Raw genomic sequence first — 24,643 nt, 5'->3', positions numbered from 1 at the left:
CATTAAAAATATGAAACATTGACCTCCTGGCATTCTTTAGTCTCCCACATCTGGATAATTGGTGGGTGTGGAAAGAAAGCCATGGAGAATTTGTGTTCATCTGGAGAATGGAAAGGTGACAAGGAGTTGGGGAATGACTCAAGAAGACTGGAGTCTAGGAACAAAATGCTCTGAAAACCTCTCTAAGTATAAATGGGAAGGAACTTGGACATCTTGATGACTGAGTTGACTCCTATTGTGCTGTAGCTTTGATTCTAGTCATGGTTTTCTTCCTTCCTCCAAAAACCAAATTTCAGTGACCTGAGTATCTGTCACACCCATTTGTTCTGAACAGCCCCTTTGAACAGAGCCTTTCTTGACAGAGAGAAGTATGGGTAGGTGAGGGAGGCAGAGAGATCTAGGAAAAAAAAAAAAAAAGAATTAGCTGCGGTCATTGGGAAACTCAGTCTGATGGGAGAAACAATACTCAGATTTAAGAACTAAAGAATTAACAAATAGAAAGACCTTCTTTATTTGAAAAAAAGCTTCCTGGATGAAAAAATGTTTAGCCACATTTTAAAGGAAGTTCAGAATGTATATTGTTGTGTTGTTGCAGAGGAGAAGAAATTCCATCCAAGGTAGTCCGCAGAAAAGTGATTGAGGAAGCAGTCCCTCCTCTGACACCGGGCCCCAACCACAGGAACAGGCTCTGCCCCAGAGCTGGTTAACTGAGGCCTTTTGCCTGCACATCCTGAGTGATTTGATGTGGCTAGCTGAAGTCCAGTTAAGGGTAAACTGAGGGGCAAGCTAGGGGATACTATGATGTAGCATTTTGGCCTAGGTCCTGACTAAAGAATTTGGTGCATTTGCAGTTACCTTTAAGGGGAGCAGAAGTCAGAGAGTTAAGATCCCTTGCTGTCATGTGGGTTACCTACACCAAAACAGACTTGTGTTCTGCTCTCTGGCCAGCCCTACTCTCTGCTCTTCTTATCCCAACTTGCCTAATTGATACCTTGGCCGATGGTGTCATTAACAATGCTTGAATAATAGCCTGACCGGCTGATTTCAAAATGGGAGAGGTGATTAATATGTCGGAAATCCAGCTGTGGGGAGCAGGAAAGGGGCTGTACCAAGGAGTGAACCATGGAGGAGGGGTCTTTTTGTGCCCCCTCACTGCCTGCTCACTGTCTTCAGCAGCAGGGAAGAACTTGGGGATTGAAGTTTGATTTCCAGCTCTTTCTTGGTTTGCTGATCTCTCTCCATTTCCCTCCCCTACCTCCCCCAACAGCACACGTTCTGACACCTACAAGCTCGTTACATGATGATGACCTATATTTTTATCTTTTTTATGAGCATCAAACACACATCGTCTTGCAAGCACATGTGTTTTTTTCCCCTATTGACGTGTGAGTGCCTTTGATGGTAATTTATTGTAGGGTTGAGCAGCCAGGTCTTAATTGTACCCTAAAATTGCTTACCATTTTGATGCCTCCAAACCATCCCAAAATGTACCTTTTTCCTACAGAAGGGTGTGGGGCAATCTCTTTTTTACTGTCTTCTATGGTGGAATGTGGTGCTTAGAGAGAACATGAGGGAGAGATTCTCCAGCTAGGTTTCAGGGACGCCGTGGTCCCCAGCTTCTAATTGCAATTGGGCTCTATGAAAGGTTTGCCCTACTCAGCAAAATTGAAGTCAGTTTTTCCCTCATAGTTTAGGGCCAACATGGCTTCACTGATTACTCAGAATGGTCAATGAGCAGTTTCTAGCTTTCAGACTTTTTGGGAAATTTCTATTGTGGCCACTTGCATATGTGAATCTAGAAGGGATTAGATATGAGAAGGTTGTACATTAGCCTAGGGCAGCTAACCCAAAGTATATCAGGCCTTCTGAAGTTATTCTGCAATAATCTCTACTTCCACATCTGACCACTCCCTCCCCTGGCTTAAGCAGAACTCAACATCCAGGATATCCAGTGGGGAGCAGAGGTAGAGGAGGAGGATGAGAGGAATCCTAAGAATTTAGATTCCGCCCAAGCAGAACTTAGTTTTTAATTATAATTTGAATTTGGGCCTAGTAGCCTCCTTTGCCTTGGCCTCACTTTGTCCCTTAGTACAACAGAGAGCATCATACCCTAGGACATTCACAGTCATTACAGGAGGATGAGTCAATGTTTCAGAACAACTAGGAATGTAACCTGCATCTCATGAAAATATAAGGGGAAAAGAGAGTCTGAAATTCCTACCTCTCTTTCTCGAGAGGCCAGGGCTGTAGCGTCCATATTGACCCAGGCTGTTGTGCTGGACAGTGGCCTCCCTATGGACCAAGTCCTTGTTAGCTCTTGCTACAGACTCTCCAGTCCAGCTGGGTTCACTTGTTCTCTGTCTCCCACACATGACACTCATCACATGTGCTTGCTCGTACTTGTCTCCAAACATTTATGCAGGCCAGTTTCCTCCTCCTCCAACCCTAGCTAGTGTTTCTCTGTCCTCCCTGATCAACTGTGTCCATTTCCTCTTTATATACCTGGTCTTAAACTCACTTCCACCAGAAAACTTCCTTAATTAGCTTTGTCTGGCTCTGAGGACTCCATTATTGTATAGATGCTCAACAATACACTGTTTGAGCTTATCTCTGTGTCCTGCTCTCTGCCTGTGCCCATGAAGGGACTTGGCGTGTCCATCTGAATGAGCTTCCTGACTGAGAAAGACTATTACCATCATCTTCCTAAAAAGACAAAAATGTCTCTTCTGTTAAAGGCATTCTCAAGAGGAAGATTTTACACTCTTTCTTGGTCTCCCATTTTTATGTTCATATCAGTGGAGTTGTAAAAATGCACATGAACTTGATAAAGACAGCAGCTTTCATGATGGAGTCTGTGGGAAATCTCATTTCCTTGTGATAGCTAGAAGATTGTTGGTTCTTACATTTCAGAAAATAAGTCAGTTATCTGGAAATTTCAAAGAAATATGGTACATCTATCTTAATTACTGGGTTCTCCAAGACACAGAGAATAAACTCTAAACTCTGTTGCTTGGTCTTCAGAGCCCTCCATAATGACACTACCTATATGTGCATTTCCATCCCTTTACATAACAGACTACAATGTCACAGGTGTACTTGGGGTTCTCGAACTTGTTCTATGCTCTTCTACCTCCAGACCTTTGCACACGCTGTTCTTTCTGTCTGGAATGTCATTCCTTTCCTCTTCAACCTGTGAAGATCTGACTCTTCACTCAAAGCCCAGCTTAAAATCTTCTCCAAGAGTACTTCCTAGTGTCTCTAGTGACAACTATTTCTGTCTCTTCCCCAACAATAGTGTCACATGATTTGAACCTCTATTGTAACATTGCTTGGTACTAGAATCACTTATATATGTATTTGTCTCTTTTACTAGTTTTAGGCTTTTGGAAGGTGGCACTTGTATGTTTTTAAACTGTACATCCCATTATATTCCTGGGCTTAGCATAATGCTTTGCACAGAAGTTGCTCAAGAAATGCAAATTAATTTGGATAACAGAGCCAGGTTTTTATGTTTATTTTGTTCTTATAGTAGCTTCTCTAATCATATCACCATTTTGCTCTGTACAAATCAGTCTCTGGGTATTCTCACCTCTATCTATGATAAAACTAGAATATCTAAAATAATATAAGTTAGACTGATGATGGAACTGGCAGGTTGAGAATTGATTCAAGGTGCCTGAAAACAGATTCATCCTTGGAAAGTTTCTGAACTAGTTTGAGATGATCTCTCCTGCTTGGCAAAAGGTTTTTGAAGGGAGTCTGTGCAAGTCTACTCAGGGAGGAACCAGGATCAAGGGAGAGGCAGCTGAAGATGAGAAGAAACTGATTTCTGGGAATAGAATCAGTTTAAGGATTTTGTAGGGCAGCAAAAAGAACAATATTTCCTTAAAGGTATTCATTTCACTCTTGGCACCAAGCTTGTTGCTTTATGCTACAATAATGTCACTGACAGCACTTTTCCTGTCAGGTGCCTAAGGAAGGGCTGACAGTACTGCTCCTATTTGCTTGTTGGTAGGAGGTGAAGGAAGAAATGGCTTTTGACTGCTTATGTTCCATATACTTTAGACAAATCTAAACCTCCTAGGTCTCTTACCAATTTTTCCCATCAACTACTCACTCCCCCACCATCTCAATTCTCCTGACTTCCAACAAAGTCTTTTTATTCTAAGGCAAACTGCTAAACTGTTTCCCTTGTTCGTGCTTACTCCCTCTCATTTCTGTTGGTCCACACACTCGTATCTTTAGTCCTTCTCCACTATGGTCGATCCTATAGCTTCCTTCTTGCCAAACTTGCCAAACTCTAGTTTACTATCTCCTCTTCCTCATCCAGAAAGTCTTCTCTGACTAGCTTCCAGAAACATCTTTAACTCTCATCCTCTCCAGCATTGATTTTCTGTGTTTATCTGTATCTTGTTTTCCATCATACAGGGAACTCCCCCATATTGATATTACTTTTCCTATGAGCTCTGTATTCATCCCCAGGGTTTCCACTCCCCCCAGTCTGAGAAATCATTGGCTTTCTCTTGCTTAGAAAGTTAAGCAACTTTAGCGAGTGACAATAAAGAGAGATTTAGAAGCTATTGACTCTCTTGATCCCTTTCTTCTATGCTCAGTCCTTCCTTTCAGATTTTTCTTTCTTCTACAAATGCTGGCTGAGCACCTGTTATGTGCTAGGCACCACTCTGATTTTTTGTCCCTGGAGAGAGCTTATACTCAGTGCTCTTTCTGAGTAGGAGTTTAGATATTGGTCTGATACTGGAAATTACTTAATCAAATCTTCCCAAACAATGTTGAAAGTGTGGAAGTCTGATGGAGTACAGAATTAGGATTTCTCTTCTCTGTTAACCATTCTCCCTATTCTTAGCATTGCTATTTGTCAATGGTCCATCTCTCAGAACTTTATGAAGAGTAGTTTTGTGTCTCATTCTGTGATGAACAGTTAGATTGCCTCAAACATAATTTTAGCATTTACTGAAGAACCCTAAGGAGTGGTGGGAGACTAGATATTCCAATCTTCCAACATCCTATGGGAACACACATGTTGTCTCTTTCACATACAAACACACACACACACACACACACGCACACACACACGCACACGCACACACACACGTGTGCATGCATGTGAAGGCTTATACAATTAAATATAGTTGAAACTAAATGGTTAGGTGAAACTGGAGCGAAGAAGTAATCTTAATTAGTTGGAGTTAATATAGGAAGACTTTGCAGAAAAAGGATTTGAGCTGGGTTTTAATTGGAGACTGTGGGAAATAGAGATTGTGAAGATGTTCTAAGGGATAAGAGACATTGTCCAACCAGGGGCTTTAATGTGGAAATGAGTGTGGCTGTGGGGGTTGGGGAATGGGTTATCTTGGCTTAAGCACAAGGTCTAAGTAGGGAAAGTAAAAAGAAATGAGTTTGGTGAGAAATTAGGGTGGAATTGGTAGAGGACCTAGATGACCAACCTAAGGATGTGTCTTCCTGGCTGGCAGCAGGGACGTAAATAAAATAATTTCAGGAGGGCTAAACTTTTTATTCTTTCTCTTAGCTTTTGAGAAAAAAGGATTAGGGCTTTTGGAACTCTGACTGCTATCTGACTAAGGTGCTCTACTAACATGAGGTAAAGAACAAAAACCAATTATAATGTAAGTGTAATGTCTAGCTTTTTATAGAATATTGTCTAAATTTCAGCTGTAATTATTTATTCAAATAGGCTCCCTGTTTCATTTTGGTTAGTTCTACTCTGGAATCATAGAGTGACCTATAGAAGTTAATCTACCCAGACACACGCTTCTTGCATCCTTCAGTCTACCCATTTTTCCCATATAACAGGGTTTCATGGTAAAGCAAAGAAACTTTCATTGACCTTTACCTTTCTGGAGTGACCATCTTGAGGGAAGGAAATACCACCTAGAAACTGTCTCTGGATTTTCCCAGCCTGCTATAGGAAGGCCTCCCAAGGCTGAGTTATGCTAACTGACCACAAGTGAGGAGAGTCCCAGCTCTGGGTTCCCCAATTTTTATATTTCCACCCCTGCTGGGAATTCCCCTGAAGCAGAAAGAAGGAGAATGTTTAAATATGAATAAGGGGGTAAATATTGTAATGTACCTACCTCTTCCCTTTGGCATATTTAGATTTAAAAGACAAAATACCAAGAACGTAATTAAATTTTTTAGAGAAAGAAGGAATAGAGTTATCAAAGAAGAACTTTCCGACAGAGTGGATAATTTAACTGAGTGAAAGAAATTGTGCAGTCCCTTTATCTGAGGAGCTGGAAGAATGGGGCCAGTTACCATCTGTCTGCATGATTTTGGAGACAGTGGAATAGATGAGACCCCCAAAGCTCTGTCTTCAGGCCTAGGATTCAGTGATTTCACAATAGGATACAGAGAGAGGTAGCTAGGGTGACTTGAACCCCTCTTTTCTTCCCTATGGCTGAATACCCTTCTTGTTCCTCAAGAAAAATATTTTTGCTCTTCTACTTCAGAGAGGAAAGGTTTTGAGGAAGTGAAGTTGAAGTTTATTTAACCTAGATGTGCAAATGGAATTTTGTGACCAATTTTGATATGATTTCTATATCTAGATGAATAGCCAATGTCGTACTGAAATGCGGTCAGTTCTTTATTCTTTCTCTTCCTTTTGTTATTCTTTCTTTTTTCCTCTTTGTCTCCGTTTTTCCTAGTAGAGACTTAACTGAACAATCCGGATATCCCTGACTGCCTGTTTTTCATTGAGTTGTAAAGAGCGAATTGAGGTTTGTGTGTAAGGCAGTGGGCTAAAAAAGGGCTATTTTGTTATCGATTTTCTTTTTTTGTTTTTAAAGAAAGCAATACTCTAGTAACTGTTTTGTCATGAATGCACTTAGTGAAATCCAAATAAATCCTAAATGTAAGAGGAGCTGAAAGTCTCCCAATTTAGAACACGGAAATTCATGTGATTCCCCTATTTTTAATCTGATACCTCACCCCCTCCCCCAGAGTTATTTGGTGTTCCCAAAACCAGAGGCTGTTTCCAGACAGTAACCTTTAATCTCTTGTTTTGTTATATTTGGTAAGTGAGCGTTGTTGTTGTACAAGGTGGTGGAGAACTCCTTAAAAGACTATAAGTAAGGAAAAATAAACAAATGGGATTATATCAAACTAAAAAGCTTCTGCACAGCAAAAGAAACAATTAACAGAGTTAAAAGATAACCAACAGAGTGGGAGAAAATATTTGCAAAATATACATCTGACAAAGGATTAATATCCAGAATATATAAGGAACTCAAACAACTTTACAAGAAGAAAACAAGCAACCCAATTAAAAAATGGGCAAAAGAGCTAAGTAGGCATTTCTCTAAGGAATATATACAAAGGGCCAACAGACATATGAAAAAATGCTCAACATCACTCAGCATCCGGGGAATGCAAATCAAAACCACACTGAGATACCATCTAACCCCAGTTAGGATGGCTGAAATCCAAAAGACTCTGAACGATAAATGCTGGCGAGGTTGCGGAGCAAAAGGAACTCTCATACATTGTTGGTGGGACTGCAAAATGGTGCAGCCTCTATGGAAAATGGTATGGAGGTTCCTCAAACAACTGCAGATAGATCTACCATACGACCCAGCTATCCCACTGCTGGGAATATACCCAGAGGAATGGAAATCATCAAGTCGAAGGTATACCTGTTCCCCAATGTTCATCGCAGCACTCTTTACAATAGCCAAGAGTTGGAACCAGCCCAAATGTCCATCATCGGATGAGTGGATACGGAAAATGTGGTACATCTACACAATGGAATACTACTCAGCTATAAAAACGAATGAAATACTGCCATTTGCAACAACATGGATGGACCTTGAGAGAATTATATTAAGTGAAACAAGTCAGGCACAGAAAGAGAAATACCACATGTTCTCACTTATTTGCAGGAGCTAAAAATTAATATATAAATTCACACACACACACACACACACACACACACACACACACACACACAAAACCCGGGGGGCAGGGAAGAAGATATAACAACCACAATTACTTGAAGCTGATACGACAAGCAAACAGAAAGGACATTGTTGGGGGGAGGGAGGAGAGGGAGAAGGGAGGGAGGTTTTGGTAAGGGGCAACAATAATCAACCACAATGTATATCGACAAAATAAAATTAAAAAAAAAAGACTATAAGTAGCAGTTAGACTCTCAGCTCTTTTTCCTTGATCTGCGGATTACTCACTCTGTGGATTTTTGCAGATTTTGTAGAAACACTGAGTCAAAAAGAGCATCAGGGATAGACACAGATGGCATGGATGTATGAGTGGCTTTGTGCAAGTATCTTTTTTGTGTGTGGAACTAACTACATTTGTGAATCTGCTTAAAAGTGGCCTCTACCACTAGATAGTAAGCAACATGCAAGGCTTATGTCTACTGTGCACCACTGTATACTGACCACTTAGCACAGGACTTGGCGCATGGTAGGCACTCAATAAATAAAGAATTACGTGTTCCTCTGCTCTCATCCACTGGCTTGGATAATGAGAAGTGCCTCCTTCTCAGGGTTTGGGAGGTTGCTATGCTATGGCAAAGGGAGGAATCAGAGACGAGCCACAGAGACTATGATCTGCTCTCTCTGGTGAGGCTGGCAGCCTTAGGGTAGATTCCTTGTTGGCTGTCCTCTTCCCACCACTGGCAGCATCCTATTATAATACCTGGAGCATGGGCCAGGGAATGATCCAGGGCTAAGGATGGGAGGAAGTGAGTCCTGGCTATCAGGACAGACATCTTATTCCAGTTGTAGTTGTCCCAGATGTGGCAGGGTTCCCAGCCCAAGCCCAGTGACCTGCAGGGCACAGTGGGGGGAGGGGGGTTGGTAGCATGAGTCAGAGAGGAATGTGAGGCTGGTTGTTTGGGAGTTTCATTCGGTGAGGAGAATCTGATTCCCCATGCCTCTCAGTTCTCTAATGGAATCTCCAGGGTCAGAGCCTAGAAACAATTACTTGAAGAAGTCCCACTGAGCACCGACAGTCTTTTGAGTCTCCCAGAACATTGGCAGGAGAAGAATTTAAAAAGATTTTAATGGGCAGAGGACAATTCATAGACCAGAAAAGTATCATAGAGTATTTCAATAGAAAGGAAGGTTGAGAGACCCTCTTATCCATACTTCTGACTCTATTCTAGATAAGTAAAAATCTCTCTCTCTTTAAGATCATCTGAAAATGAGAGCAATCCCATATGGAGGCCATGACCAGGGCGATGGAAGTGCAGTACAAATTCTCCAAGCTATCATTTCCTTATTCCTTTGGTGGAGTGAGTGGACACACCAGGGAGACCCTCACCTCTACCTCCTTCAGTGCTCAGATTCTTTATATATGGTGCACAGTGGTGGGAGATGATGGCAGGTGCAGAGAGGCCCTCATCCTTGGATCCTACAGGAGAGGGGACCTATGAATCTTGTAAATATGATGACACCAGCAATGACAGACTCTTCAGCCGCCTGGTAGTCTGTAATTGAAGCCAGGAATTCAGCACACACTCAGACACACCCAGCCTTCACCATGGGTTCCCAGAAGCGAGTTCTTGCATAGCCACTAGGCTGGGAGGACCCTCACTTAACCAGTCCTCTCTAACAAGCTCTGAGACCTCAGAGCTGAATCCTAAATTTTCAAATTTAGTAATTTTTTTTATCCCTCTCTCTATTTCCACTCCCAGTAGTGTCTAAATTGTTCTTGCTAGCTGTTCCAAGTTGCTAAACTCTCCAGCAAGTGAGATCCAAGCTCCATGGCAGTATAATGGGAAATCCTCTCATTTTGGTTTAACTGAAATCTTTTTCTGTAATAACCAGAATCTAAAATTGATCAAGCCAGAAAGTTTCTGCACTGCTCCAAAGCCCCAGGCAAATAGGCTGGGGATTTTTCCTGCTGTTCTCCACCTCTTTCCATAATGAGATGCTTTGTTTCCATGAATCGGCCCTGATCCAGACTTCTAGACTCTATGACAGGACATTTCATCCCTCCCTCTGCCTCCAGGCAGGACTGAACTTAACTCATCCCAGTCTGAAGGGTGTCTCCTTTAGACCTTGTTTCAAGATTTCCTGACTCTTGGGCCTCTTTCAGTTTAAAGTGCACAGCTGATTGCCCCTGTTGTCTGATCTTAATTTCCTATGGCAGTTCTAGCCCATTTCTTCTCACTGTGGAAAGGAAGATCCATGTCCCTCTTATAACTTTCCATCTAGAAGTGTTTTAGTTCTTTTGCAATGCTTCTCAAATGTTAGTTTGGTCCCATATTCTCCTTTTGCCAGAAGAAGAAAAAGAGTGTTATTTAAAATATGCCTCATTATCTGAACATTGTTGACCTGAGTTAGTATTCCATATTTCTTTTTTCTTTCTTTCTTTCTTTCTTTCTTTTTTTTTTTAAAAAAAGATGACCAGTAGGGGATCTTAACCCTTGACTTGGTGTTGTCAGCACCACGCTCTCCCAAGTGAGCCATGGGTTGGCCTGAGTATTCTGTATTTCTGTCACTGCTGTTTTTGTGCCTCACCCCCCACCACAGCTGATCCTTTCTTTGGCCTGAGACTTCAGTATCAGTTTTCTCCTCCCAGAAATGCCTTTCCCTCTCTCATCAGTCCTGACCTTCCATTACTTCCAAACCCCGTTCCATTCTCTCTCTCTTAGACTGCATTTCCTAACTCTGCATTCCCTGTATAGTCCCAACCCTTCTTAATTCCCATAGCAACAATGTAAAGAACTTCACTCAGCTGGACTCAAGACCTGCCCTTGCTACACAGTCTCCAAATATGACGTATAGACAAGAAGAGCCCTGAGGGGCACTCACAAAAGCAGCAGCATAGGACAATGGGATGTGTAATAGCATGGAAGTCAGGAATCCGATCTTCTAGCATGGATCTGGAACTTGGACAGTTCATAACCTCTCTGGCCTTTCACTTTAATTATTTGGACAAGGAAGTATTGAATTAGGCCATCCCTAAGAATTCTTTAACTTAAAAAATCTTTTGAATTCGTGCTTTCTTTTCTTTCTTGGTCTCTTCCAATATCATGGACAGAACTCTGCAAGCAGGGAAATCACAGAATTTTGGAGAGGAAGAATGAATTAAAGGACATAATTGATAGGGACAAATCTCCATTTTATGTGGCTGTAGTGCTGGTGGTAATGATTGGGAATTTTAGTGAGGATGGGGAAGGGCTGCTGCACCTCCTTATCCTCTTGCAATCTTACAAAAATTGCTGTATGTGTATCAAAGGGTAGGGAAGTGGCTATGGCCTAAGCCCTATATCCTCTGCACATCAGTGCAATGGCCAACAGGCACATCATAGCAGTGCATGTGTTGTTCTGTGGAAAGGTTGGCCCACCCTCATTCAAGTGACTGAAGAAAGACCCTACATTAAGTTCTTATTCATTTCTCTGTTAGAAATTCCCAAGTCCTATATGAGTAGAAAAGAAGACTATTTCTACCTGATACCAGTCTTCATTTTTTAAGTGAAACAAGTTTCTTCTATGATATAATGATCATTATGCTTCATAACAATCCCTGTAAAATAAAAGGCCATAAAAGCAGTAATTTATAAGACTATGTGGTCTCGTGTGTTTGTGTGTGTGTGTGTATGTATGTGTGTGTGTGATTTATGTGATTACCACTCTGGACTAGAGAAGACTTACAGAAATGTCACACTAACCATGCCACTTATCCTGAGCAGGAATAGAATTACATTATTTTAAGCAGTTAGACAACTTAGATTTTTTTAAAAAGGGGGAGTCCCTGAAGAGCTAGAAGAGAGAGAGGAAGAAAAGACTAATATTTATTAAATACCTGCTATATGTTAGGTATTGTCAAACAGCCTTTATATACCACATATGCCTAAATGTAAGGTGAAATGTTATCTTCCCAAAATGATTTCTCAGAAAAGAAGAAGGTGTTTTATATTTGAATCCTTACAAAGTCTCATATTATAGAATACTTTTTCAGTTACTTTTTGGAGAAGACACATTAGCCTGCAAAAACAAAAAACAAACAATCCCCTCCTCCACCAAATAAAAAAACCTAATTAATGCTAGTTTAGATTGCTTACAGAGGCCATTTGATGGAATCTGTTTTTTTTTTTTTTTTTTTTTTTTTAAAGCAGACTTGAATTTCTGGGAACATGACAGGCTGGGTTATTTGAATCAACTTTCCTGCTGAAAACTAAAAATTCTGGATAAAATATTTAAAACACCTTAAAAGCATCAAAGAGCTGAGAAGTAGTAAGGAAATATGAGGACAAAATCTAATGGAAAGTGAAAACTCAAAGTGGTAAGTGGAACAAAAAGGTCACTTTTAAGCAGAAGGTAATTGCTGATAAAAAGCAAACTTGAACTCTGGTTTTGATGGCTAGACTCACAAGTTAAAACTCAGAACTGGCTCAAAGTGGGGAATATAATAGGAGACCCTCCCCACATAACATGAAAAATCAAAGGGTTATCCCCTTAGGGTAAGAGTGAAATAGAAGTAAACCTACTGCCTCTGCCACCTCTCCAAAGGATTATAAGAACATCTCCTTGGTGTTGGGCAGAGCAAGGCGAAAAGTCCAAGCCAGCCTGATTTGCAGCCCAAGTTTACATTTACCTGGGTAGTCAAAAAGAACCTTAAACTTTGAATTTAGTTTAAAATGACTCAAGACTAGTATTTCCCCTAAGGCAGCTGGCAAAAGCAAAGGCAAATCCTCCCTCAATAAAGACATCTTCATCCCAAGCCTCAAGAATGTCCACAAGTAATTCTTCAAAAACAATGAATAAGCAAGCACACAGAAAGAGAAGGTACCATGAGTGAGAATCAGCAAAAACAACAGACAGCAGGAACAGATTCACGAAGACTTCAGAGACTGAAATTGTCAGGCACATATTATAATACAAGCTTGAAAATAGTTGCAGAGAATATAAAAAGTGATCTACTAGATTTGAAACAGAACCAAGTAGAATGAACCTAACAGCAGATTGGACCCAGTTCAAGAGAGAATTAGTAAACTAGAAGAAAGGTCAGAAGAAACCCAGAATATACCACAGAGAGAGACAGATATGAAAATATGGAAGAGTTGAGAGATAGGGAGGATAGATTGAGAAGACCTACTACACAATAATTAAAGTTCCAAAGCAGAAGGAGAGAAAAATAGAACAGAGGCAACATTTGAAGAAATAATGACTGAGAATTTTCTAAAACTGATTTAAGACACTAAGAATCCTAGTGAATCCCAAGCAAGATAAATTTTTTAAAAAATGAAAAAACAAACAAAAAAGGCTACACACATGTTAATGAAACTACAGAATATAAAATATGAAGAACAAAACCGAGGAGCCAGATAAGACTTCTCGTTTCTGGCCATGAAGAAGTAACTGATATGGAACTTGTCCTTCCACCATAAACAACTGGAACACACACACACACACACATACATGTTTTTAGACATTGGGACAAGAGGCGGTGCAAGGCTGTGATGCCTGAGAGAGGGGAAACAAACAAGGAAACAAATCTCTCTTGCTTCCAACCCGGAAGCAATTTTCTTCATTTTTGTTTTTGTTTTTGTGTAACATAGTTATTGTACATATCTGGGGGGTACAGAGTTGAGTATCATTACCTGTGTGTAATATGTGATGCTCAAATCAGGATAATTAGTCTGTTCAACATTACACAATGCAATCATTTTTTATGGCCCTTTACCAATTCGTCCCTTTCCTCTCCCCCTCCCCCTTTCCCATCTCTGGTAACCTCAGTTCTGTTCTCTCTTTCTGAAAGTTCAATGTATTATTGTGATTGTTGTATCTTTCTTTCTTTTTATTATTATTATTATTATTTAGGTCCCACTTATGACTGAGGATGTGAGATATTTCTCTTTCTGTGCCTGGCTTATTTCACTTGACATGATTTCTCTAAGTTCATCCATGTTGCTGTGAATGGCAGTGTTTCATTCTTTTTTATGGCAGAGTAGTATTCCATTGTGTATATATATATCACATTTTCCTTATCCAGTTGTCCGATGATGGACATTTAGGTTGATTCTAACTCTTGTCTATTATAAATAGAGCTGTGATAAAAATGGGGGTGCGGGAATCCCTTCAACATGATGATTTCCATTCCTTTGAGTATACACCCAGCAGTGGAATTGCTGGATAATATGACAGTTCTATCTGTAGTTGTTTGAGGAACCTCCATACGATTTTCCATAGTGGCTGCACCAATTTACAGTCCCACCAACCTGGAGGCAATTTTCAAACAGCAATGGGCGCGGGGGGCATCAAGCAGAGCGTGGTGGTCATTCTGAGTTGAGGAGATAGAAATTGGAGTTTAGGAAAGCTGAGACAGCTAGAACTTGTGTGCCGAAATACTTGAGGGGAGAGAACTATGCAGAGAAAGAGCTCCAGGAATCTGTATAGAGCCTCCTGATATCTCTGAATACTAATCTGTGCATGGGTAGAGTAAAACCTCATGATGCTGAGCAAATAAAAAACAGCAAGTAAGGGTAAGCTGAGCAATTCCCAGAGTTTACACAGAGCTTGGAAACATTCAAATTCCACCCACCCAGAGAAGACAGACATCATTGAACATTTGAAGTAATTGGTAGGGACTCAAGAAAGATGATGCCTTATTATTAAAGCTAAACTAGCTCAGACTTATCCCTAATAAAACTTAAAAACAAGCCTCAAAAAGATAAAGCCTATCTGCAAGTAACTTAGTGTTTGCTAAACAAACTTCAACACTTTTTTTTTTTTTTTTTTGTCTTTTTCGTGACCAGCACTCAGCCAGTGAGTGCACTGGCCTTTCCTATATGGGATCCGAACCCGCGGCCAGGAGCGTTGCTGCGCTCCCAGCGCAGCACTCTACCAAGTGCGCCACGGGCTCGGCCCCTTCAACACTTTTTAAAAGAAGACAGAAAAGTCCAAACAGCAATGTAACATTCACAATGTCAGAATCCAATAAATAATTACCAGACATGCAAAAAGGCAGCAAGTTGTGATTCATAAATAGAAGAAAAATCAGTCAAGAGAAACAGACCTAGAAATGACAAAGATGATGGAATTACTAGACAATGACCTTAAAACAGTGATTATAAATGCATATAAGGATATAAAGGAAGACAGAACATAAAGAGGACAAAAGAAGATACTTTTAAATGGATTTTCTCAAGCTGAAAATATATCTGAAATGGAGAGTTTACTAAATGGGCTTAACTGCAGATTTGATACTGCAGAAGAAAAGACCAGTGAGCTGGAAAACAGAAACAAACCATACAAACGAAAGCACACAGAGAAAAAATACTTTCTTTTTGTTTAAAAATAAACAGACTCAGTGACCAGTGGGACGATATCAAGTAGTTTAACATTCATGTAATGATACAGAAAAAAAATACTTGATAAAATAATGGCTAATTCCCCCCATTGAATAAAAACTATAAACCTACAAATTTAAGAAGTTCAATGACCTCAAGTTGGTTAAACATAAGGACGACTACATCAAAGCACATCATAATCAAATAGCTGGAAAATCTGAAAGTAGCTGCAGAAAGTAGCCAGATGTATTATATTAAATATAAGGGAACAAAAATAAGAATTATTAGAGATGTTTTGTCAGGATCAATGTAAGTCAGGAGGTATTGGAAGAACATTTTGAAAGTATTGAAAGAAAAATATGTGCCAACCTGGAATTCTATATCCAGTTAAAGTGTTTTTCAAAATGAAGGTGTAATAAAGTCTTTTTTCCAGACAAACAGAATCTTAATAAATTCTGAGTGTTAAAGGAAATTTTTTAGAATAAAGGAAATGATACTGATGGAAACTTGGGCCTACAAGAGTTCCAGAAATGGTAAACATGTGGGTAAACATTAAAAGACTTTTTCTTGTTTTAAAAGTTTCTATAAAAGATAACTGGCTGTTTAAAGCAAAAATAATAACAATGTATTGTGGGGTTTATAACATACATAGAAGTAAAATGTACAACGACAATAGCCAAAGGAAATGTAAGTAAACTGGTATGAAGTCCTTACATTATATATGAAGGGGTATACTGTTTGAATATAGAATCTGATGGTTAAAGATGGATATTGCAAACCTTAAAGCAACCAATAAAATAATAAAATAAAAAGGTATAGTTATTAAGCCAGTAGTAAAGATAAAAATGGAATCTTAAAACTTACTGAATCCAAAAGAGGAAGGGGGAAACAAAGAACAGATAGAATGAATAGATTTAGTTTCAGCTACATTGATAATTACATTAAATATAAATGATTTATACATTCCAATTAAAAGGTAGAAATTGTCAGATAGAATAAAAAAGCATGATCAAACAATATGCTATGTCCAGGAAATGCATTTTAAATATAGAGTTACAGTTAAAAGTAAAAGGGTGGGAAAAGATGTAGCGTGCAAATACAAGTCCTAAGGAAGTCAGAGGTGCTGTGTTAAGCTCAGACAAAGTAGACATTAGCACATGGAATAGTAAGAAAAAAAAGAGAAATAGGTCATAAAGATAAAAGGTTCATACATCAAAATAATATAATAATAATAAATAAATAGCTGGCAAACTGCAGAGCATCAAAATACATAAAGCGAAAACGACCATAACTATAAGGAGAAATAGACACATCGACCATTACAACTGAAGTGGTTTTTTTTTTTTTTTTTTTTTTTTTTTTATAATTGAAGATTTTTAATTCTTCTTTCCCAGGAGGTGATAGAATGAGTGGTCAGAATATTAGTAAGGATATAGAAGTCTTGAACAATGTAGCTAACCAACCTGACCAGATTGTCCTTTACAGGACATTACTACTAGCAGTGACTGCAGAAAACAGTGGGCCCTCTGTATTCATGGGTTCTGCATCTGTGGATTCAACCAACTGTGGGTTGAGAATATTTGAAAAAAAAATGTGTCTGTACTGAATATGTACAGACTTTTTTCTTATTGCTATTCCCTAAGCAATACAACTGTTTACATAGCATTTACATTTTATTAGGTATTGTAAGTTATCTACAGGTGATTTAAAGTATACAGGAAGATGTGCATAGGTAATATGCAAATACTTTGTCATTTTATATCAGGGACTTGAGCATCCTTGAATTTTGGTATCTGTGGAAGGTCCTGGAACTGATCCCCCTGGATTCTGAGAGACAACTTACATTGTTTTCAAGCACACATAGAACATTTACCAAGGTAGACCATTTTCCCAGACCATAAAACAAGTCCTACTAAATTTAAAAAGATTGAAATCATGCAGGGTATTTTCTGACCACAACAGAATTAAATTAAAAACCTAACAAAAAGTGCATCTGGAAAATCCCCATATTTCAGAAAATTAAATATAATATTTCTAAATAATCTATGAAAGAGAAATCACAAGGTAAAATAGAAAACAGTTTATTATAAAATAAAACACAGTATATTAACATTTGTAGGATGTAGCTAAAGCAGAACCTAAAGGGAAACATATCTGTAAATTCTTCTTGTAATAGAAAAGAAGAAAGTCTCAAATCAATAACCTAAAATTCAATTTAAAGGACCTATAAAAAAAAAGAGCAAAATAAATCTAAAGTAAGTGGAAGGATAAAATAATAAAGATTATAGTGGAAATCATGAAATAAAAAATAGACACATAATAGAGAAAATCAATGATACCAAAAGCAGTACCATTGAATAAATTAATAAAATCTATAAACCTCTAGCTAGCATGATAATGAAAAACAGAGAGAAGACCAGATTACAAATATCAGGAATAAAACAGGAGACACTATATATTCTATAGACTTTAAAGGCTTTATTTAACAGACTTTAAAAGGGAATATTATGAACAACTTTACATTAATAAATTAGATGAAATGGACAAATTTCTGAAAGACACATGTTACCAAAACTGACACATGAGTAAAAAATGTGAATAACCTTAGCTCTATTAAAGAAATTGAGTTTATAATTAAAAAACCTTCCCCTGAAAAGAACAACAAACCCATATGCCTTCCCTGGTGAATTCTATGCAACACTGAATGCAGAAATAATACCAATCCTGCAATTTCAGAAAACGGAAGAGGAGGAAACACTCTATAACTCATTTTATGGCACCGACATTACATTGACATCAAAACCATACAAAGACATTATAAGAAAAGAAACTTATAGACTGATATCCCTCATAAGCATAGATATAAAAAATTTTAACAAAATATTAACAAATTGAATCCAGCAAAGCCAGTTTAACATCTGAATATCAATCAATATATGTCACCATATAAACAAATACATAGAAAAACTGTGATCACCTCAGCAGAAAAAGCATTTAACAAAATTCGGCCAGCTAGAAATAGAAGGGAACTTTCTATTTCAACAAATAGAAATTCTCAACAAGCTAAGGGAACTTTCTCAATCTGATAAAGAACATCTGTGGAAAATATGCAGCTAACATCATATTTAATGGTGAACATTTTCCCCCTAAGATGAGGAACAAGGCAAGTATGTCCACTCTTACCAATTCTGTTTAATGTTATACTGAAAATCCTAGCCTGTGCACTAAGGCAAGAAAAAAAGACATACACACTGGAAAGAAAAAAGTAAACTTTTTATTTGCAGGTAACATGATTGTGTATATATAAAATCCTAAAGACACAATCTAGGAAAAAAAGTATTAGGACTAATAAATAAATTGAGATATGTTGCAGGATATAAGGTCAGTATACACAAAAATCAATTGTATTTCCATGTATTAGCTATGAACAATTATAAAATAAAAATTTTTAAATACTATCTATAGCTTCCAGTCAACATGGCAGAATAGATCCCCAGCACCACTCTCTCCCACAAATCAACCAATTTACAACTGTTAAAAAGCAACAGCAGCCAAGCTGGAGCCGCTAGAGCTCAGGGGAAGAGCAGGAGAGACCTATGGAGTGCATAAAGGTGGGAGAAGCCACAGTGAGAGAAAGAAAGGATAGCTCCCACCATTTTTGAGCCCCACTTTAAAGTTGGAGCTGGTGAGCACACAGAGCAAGAGCTGGCAAAAGCCACAGCTGTGCCCTTCCTATGAATTTGCTTGGAGGCAGCAGGGGAGAAGAGGACCTTGGCCCCCAGGTCAGCAAGACCATTAACAGGGTTCCTGTGGACCCACATAGAAGTGAGGAGCCACAGACAACAGAAAAAAGGAACCACTCAGAGGCCAGTGAGTCATCACAAGGGACCAGTGCATGGCCCATCCTATGGGAAGTGTTTGGAGTGTGGGTGGTGGAGGAGAAAGGTCCACCAGGGGAACATTGGGGCACAGCAAGGACAGCTGATCTTTCCTCCAATCAGCACAGGACTACTCAGTGGAGACTGGTCAGGAATATAGAACTGCAGGAGGTGCAGTTTGCTGAAAAGACTCAGGCCCAAACCAGAGTTTCTATGCAACCCAGGTATACCAGACCCCACGAGACCTGGAAGTACATACAAAGTCAACCATTAAAACCTGAGCTGCACAAAAAGCCTTCCCCAGGGAATTAGCAGCAATGAAGCAACTTAGCTTAGCTCAATTATAGGGTTCATGTGCTGGTCCCCACGTGAAATTCCTCCATTTTAGAAGTAAGCAAATGACAACAAATTAGCTCCAGTGCAGAGTTTAAGTGGTGGGAACAGTGAATAATCCAACACAGAACTGAAAGAAAAAACAAAATACCCACAGATCAAAGTTTGATAACTAGTAAAGGTCTAACACCACCAAAGAACACCTATAAAACCTAGAAGGACCAGAAGCCCCCTGGGCTCCCAAGCCAGGGAGATGGGAGGGCTGAGGGCCTCAGCTAAGCCCCCCCAACATCCACAACCAGCCCAGTGACGACCACTGAGCTGCCACAGGAAGTGGCCCGGGCCCCTGAGCTGGAGTAGTGGGGGGCCGAGGGTATCAGCCATGACCCCCACAATCCACAACCAGCCCAGCAACGACCACCAAGCCACCACAGGAAGTGCCCTGGGTCCTGAGCCTCGGCAGTGGGGGCTGAAGGCCTCAGCCACACCTCTCTGACATCCACGACCAGCCCAGAGATGAGGCAGTGGGGGGCCGAGGGCTTCAGCCACAGCCCCCTAACACCTGCATCCAGCCCTGGTCTCTCCTGCTGGAATGAAAGGGGAACCATAGGCCTCAATCATGCTCCCCCTCTCCCTTCTCTTCTCCTTCTCCCCGCAACTGCTCTGCAACAACATCTTAGAATGAGATGTGGAGCTTGGGGAAGCTGAACCCAGCTGCAACCAGGTAAAGAGCACAACAAAAACACCATTTTCATACAGGTAGCCCTCCATAGCCACTGCAATTGCCATGGCTGCCACAAAAGTGGCTAGTTCTCCATAGCAGCAGTAACAGCCAACGTGCAGATGGCATGCCAGACTCCCAACTTCATTGACACAAGGAGATGCACCAGCAGACACCAAAAAAATAAAAAATAAATAAAAAGAAGAGCTCCTCTCTCTTCACAGAGCACACTCCAAAGTAATACGAGAAGCATCTGATTTATGATAATAGGGGAGGACTTGATCATACCTGTCTCAGTACTGGACAGATCATCTAGGCAACAAACCAACAGTTAATCTATTAGATGGAGAGAACAAATCTATGGTTATTAGAGGAGGGAGGAGGAGGGAGGAGGAGGGAGAGAGGGAAGGGGGGAAGGGGAAAGATTGGATAAGAGGCATAAAGAATAAGTATGATTTGTAGCAATGGATATGCTAATAAAAATACATTAAAAATACTATCTATAACAGCATTAAAAAACCCACATGAAATATTTAAGAATAGATTTCACAAAATATTGTGTAGGACATGAACACTGGAAACTACAAAACATTGCTGAAGAAATTAAAGAAGACCTAAATAAATGAAGAGATACAATATGTTCATGAATTAGAAGATTCAATATTATTAAAATGTTAGTTCTTTCCAACTTGATTATTAAAGAAACTGAATTTGGAAAGATTTATTGCAATTTCAATCAAAAATCCTACCAGCCTCTTTTTTTTGTAGAAATCTATAAGCTAATTCTAAAATTCATATGAAAATGCAAATTACACAGAATAGCCAAAACAATTTTGAAAAAGAATAGTTGGAAGACTTACCTGAATACAAGATTCATTATAAAGCTGTGGTAATCAAAACAGTGTGAAATTGATATAAAGATAAACAGAATAGAGAGCCTAGAAATAGATCTATACATTTGGTCATTTGACTTTTTTCCCAATTTTTAAATTGTGTCTAAATACATATAACATAAAATTTGCCATCTTAACTATTTTTAAGTATACAGTTCAGTGGCATTAAATATATTCATAATATTGTGAAACTATCTTCATTATCCATCTCTATAACTCTTTTCATCTTGTAAAACCAAAATTTTATATCCATTAAACAATAACACCCAATTTCCCTCTCTCCTTAACCCCTGGCAACCACCATTCTACTGTCTGTCTCTATGATTTTGTTGGTCAATTGATTCTGGATAAAGGTGCCAAGATAATTCAATGTAGGAAAGAATACTCTTCTATCCAGTTGTGATGGAACAATGCATGTCCATTTCAAAAAAGAAAAAAAACCCCAGCAAACACAACTTTGACCCTTTCCTCACATAATACACAAGAATTAATTTGAGTTGAAGCAAGACTTTTCTACAAGAAAACATAAGAGGACATCTTTACAATGTTGGGGTAGGTAAAGATTTCTTAGGATGAAAAACATGCACCATAACGTTTTTAAATTGTGAATTTGATTTTTAAATTAAAAACTTTTTTTCTTAAAAAGACTTCTGCTCTTTGAAAGACACTATTAAGCAAATGAAAATGTAGTATAAGAACATGAGAAAATATTCACAAATAAATACATATGACGAAGGACTTGGATGGACAAAGAACTCTTACAACTCAATAATAACAAGGCAAACATACTAATTTAAAAATGGATAGACGATCTGAACAGACACACAAAAGATACAAATGGTCAATAAACACATTAAAAAGTTGGTCAACATCTTTAGTCATCAGAGAAATGCAAATTAAAATCACAGTAAGATATTATTACAACACTAGAATGTCTCGAAATAAAGACTGACAATTCCACATGTTGATGAAGATGTCATGAAATAAACATACACTTACCTTAAAATCCAGCAATTGCATTACTAGGTATATACCCAATATAAATGAACATATATGTGCCCACAAGGAGTTGTACACAAATGTTCATAAGCAACTTTATTCATAATAGCTAAAAACTGGAGGCAACCCAAATGGCCATCAGCTGGTGAATGGATATACAAATTGTGGTATATATACACAATGGAATAATTCTCAGCAATAAAAAACAATAAACTACCCATACATGAAACTTTAGCATATTGGACAGAATATATTCATATTTTTTCTCTCATATTCTTTATTCTATTAGAATTATTATCTTTTTCTTATTTATTCACATGAGTCTGTTATACAGTTCAGGTATTCACTAGTCAGAGAATGGTTCATGACCAGCAGTATTGGCATTACCTGGAGCTAATAAAAAATGCAGAATCTCAGGTCCTGCCCCAGACCTACTGAATCAGGATCCACAGTTTAACAAGATCCACAGGTGTTTCACATGTGTGCTAAAGTCTGAGAAGCACTGGTATTTAGTCTTTCATCAAATTTAAATATTACAATTAATTTTTTCCAATCTACCATTTTCTGTTAATTTTACTTATGTGTTCTTCATGTTTTTCATTGGAAAGAAATTCTTATTTGATGTAATAATATTCATCCAAAGTTTCTTTTGTTTTTTTTTCTTTCCTGTTTTCTATTTGATAGATCAAGTTCTCTTCTGCTGCTTTAGAAGTTCTTATGGCTTTGCCCTTAACTTAATATCCATATCTATCTTATCTACCCTTTTTTATTTTAAAATATATCATTATCTAAAATACTAACAGGATAAGTTCTTTAGCATGCTGTTGGGTGTCTGTCTTCCATAATTAATTTTTCTACCATGTTGATATCTTCTGGATTTTCAGTTTATATTTTCATGGGTATACCTTCTTTTTCTTTAGTTTAATCCTAGCTTTTTTCTACAACAATAAACTTAAAATTTTTAAAAAATTTATCAATATACAATGTAGTTGATTTTCGTGTCCCTTAACCAATTCCTCTTTCTCCCCTCCCTCTCTCCCCTCCCCCCATCATAACTGTTCACTTGTCTTAAGAAGTTCAAGGAATTGTTGTGATTGTTGTGTCTTCTTCCCCCCTTATTTGTTTGTATGTTTATTTATTTATAGCTCCCACAAATAAGTGAGAATGTGGTTTTTCTCTTTCTGTGCCTGCCTTGTTTTACTTAATATGATTTTCTCCAAGTCCATCCATGTTGTTGTGAATGGTAGTATTTCATTCTTTTTTATAACAGAGTAGTAATCCATTTTGCAGATATACCACATTTCCCTTATCCACTCATCTGATGGTGGACATATGGGCTGGTTCCAACTCTTGGCAATTGTAAATAGTGCCGCAATAAACATGGGAGTACAGATATCCCTTCGACACGATGATTTCCATTCCTCTGGGTATATACCAGAGGTGGTAACTCAAAGTGGTTTTATATCTTAGGGTCTTATGTATGAGTCTTTATCCTTTATATTTCCCCCAGCTGATGGATAAAGTTTGCTATAGGGCTAGTCCCAAGGCAAGGTTTATCTTCTACCCCGTCACACTGTTTTCTGAAAACAGGCTTGTTTGTGTGATTCCTTTAGTCCCACTTCCTTTGTTTCTCTGAAGCAAACTGGGTCTAGAGAAGCTCCTGTTGCCAACCTGTATACCCTGTTGTGAGAGATTTGGTTTTGCACTCAAGGTATGCTCCCTGAAGCAGTACACTTTGCTGATTCTTTACATCTGCAGCTAGGTGCATCCTCTGTTTCTCCCCCCAATCCTGTTCAATGGCTACTTCTTTTGGGACCCTATCTATTTCTTGGCTCATCTTTCTTGTGGCTTCACTGAAGATTTCTCATCCTCCTTGTTATTTTTGGTGAATTTACAAGAGGAGAAAGGAAATATGACATCTTTATACTGCCATCTTCACATTGCCATCCTAAAACAGGAAGTCTGTCTAAACTATCTTGGAAATTCTTGCATCTTCAGCTTGTAGCACGTCTTTTAAGGTAATGAGTTCACTAATCTACTAACTGAATGTAAAACAGTTTATTCTTTTATGATTTAAAATGTGCCTCTCATTCCATTTTTTCAGGATTTGGTAAATATTATATTCACCCACAATCATAGCCTTCTTGACTTAAAAGTTTTCACCATATGCTACCCTCCAGATTTTATCTTTTTACATAAAGATCACTATTATCATAAGTCAGCCCTTCATGTCTTCCCTGGGCTATCTCTAACTTCATTATGTCTAGGGAGAAGAATCTAGGAGCAGGGTCGTTATCCTATGCGTGGCCACACCACTGTTTTGTACAAAGTCACCTCTGAACACTGGTCTGTAAGCATTCTAGTATTCCTGTGCTCCCAGTGTCAAAGAACAGAGCCTTGTCCTCCAATGACAGTGATATAAAAGAAATGAAAGTCATTCCCTGTCTTCTGCGATCTCCTAGTCTAGAGTCTAGTTTGGGAAAGTTCTCTCTCTCTCTGTCTCTCGCACACACACACACCACCA

At 38.7% G+C, this 24,643-nt stretch overlaps 1 protein-coding gene across 1 annotated transcript in view; it reads right to left on the bottom strand.

The window, feature by feature from the left end:
• Positions 1 to 333: 333 nt before the first annotated feature.
• LOC134360671 (uncharacterized) overlaps positions 334 to 24,643 on the bottom strand; it is a 95,467-nt gene continuing 71,157 nt past the window's right edge. Inside the window, exon 4 of the mRNA XM_063075337.1 lies at positions 334 to 397. The gene's annotated coding sequence lies outside the window, so the exon portion shown is untranslated. The remainder of the gene's footprint in view (positions 398 to 24,643) is intronic.

The sequence above is a fragment of the Cynocephalus volans genome, chromosome 12, assembly GCF_027409185.1.
Source record: "Cynocephalus volans isolate mCynVol1 chromosome 12, mCynVol1.pri, whole genome shotgun sequence".
NCBI lineage: Eukaryota > Metazoa > Chordata > Mammalia > Dermoptera > Cynocephalidae > Cynocephalus > Cynocephalus volans.
This window is presented reverse-complemented; position numbering and strand designations above follow the sequence as displayed.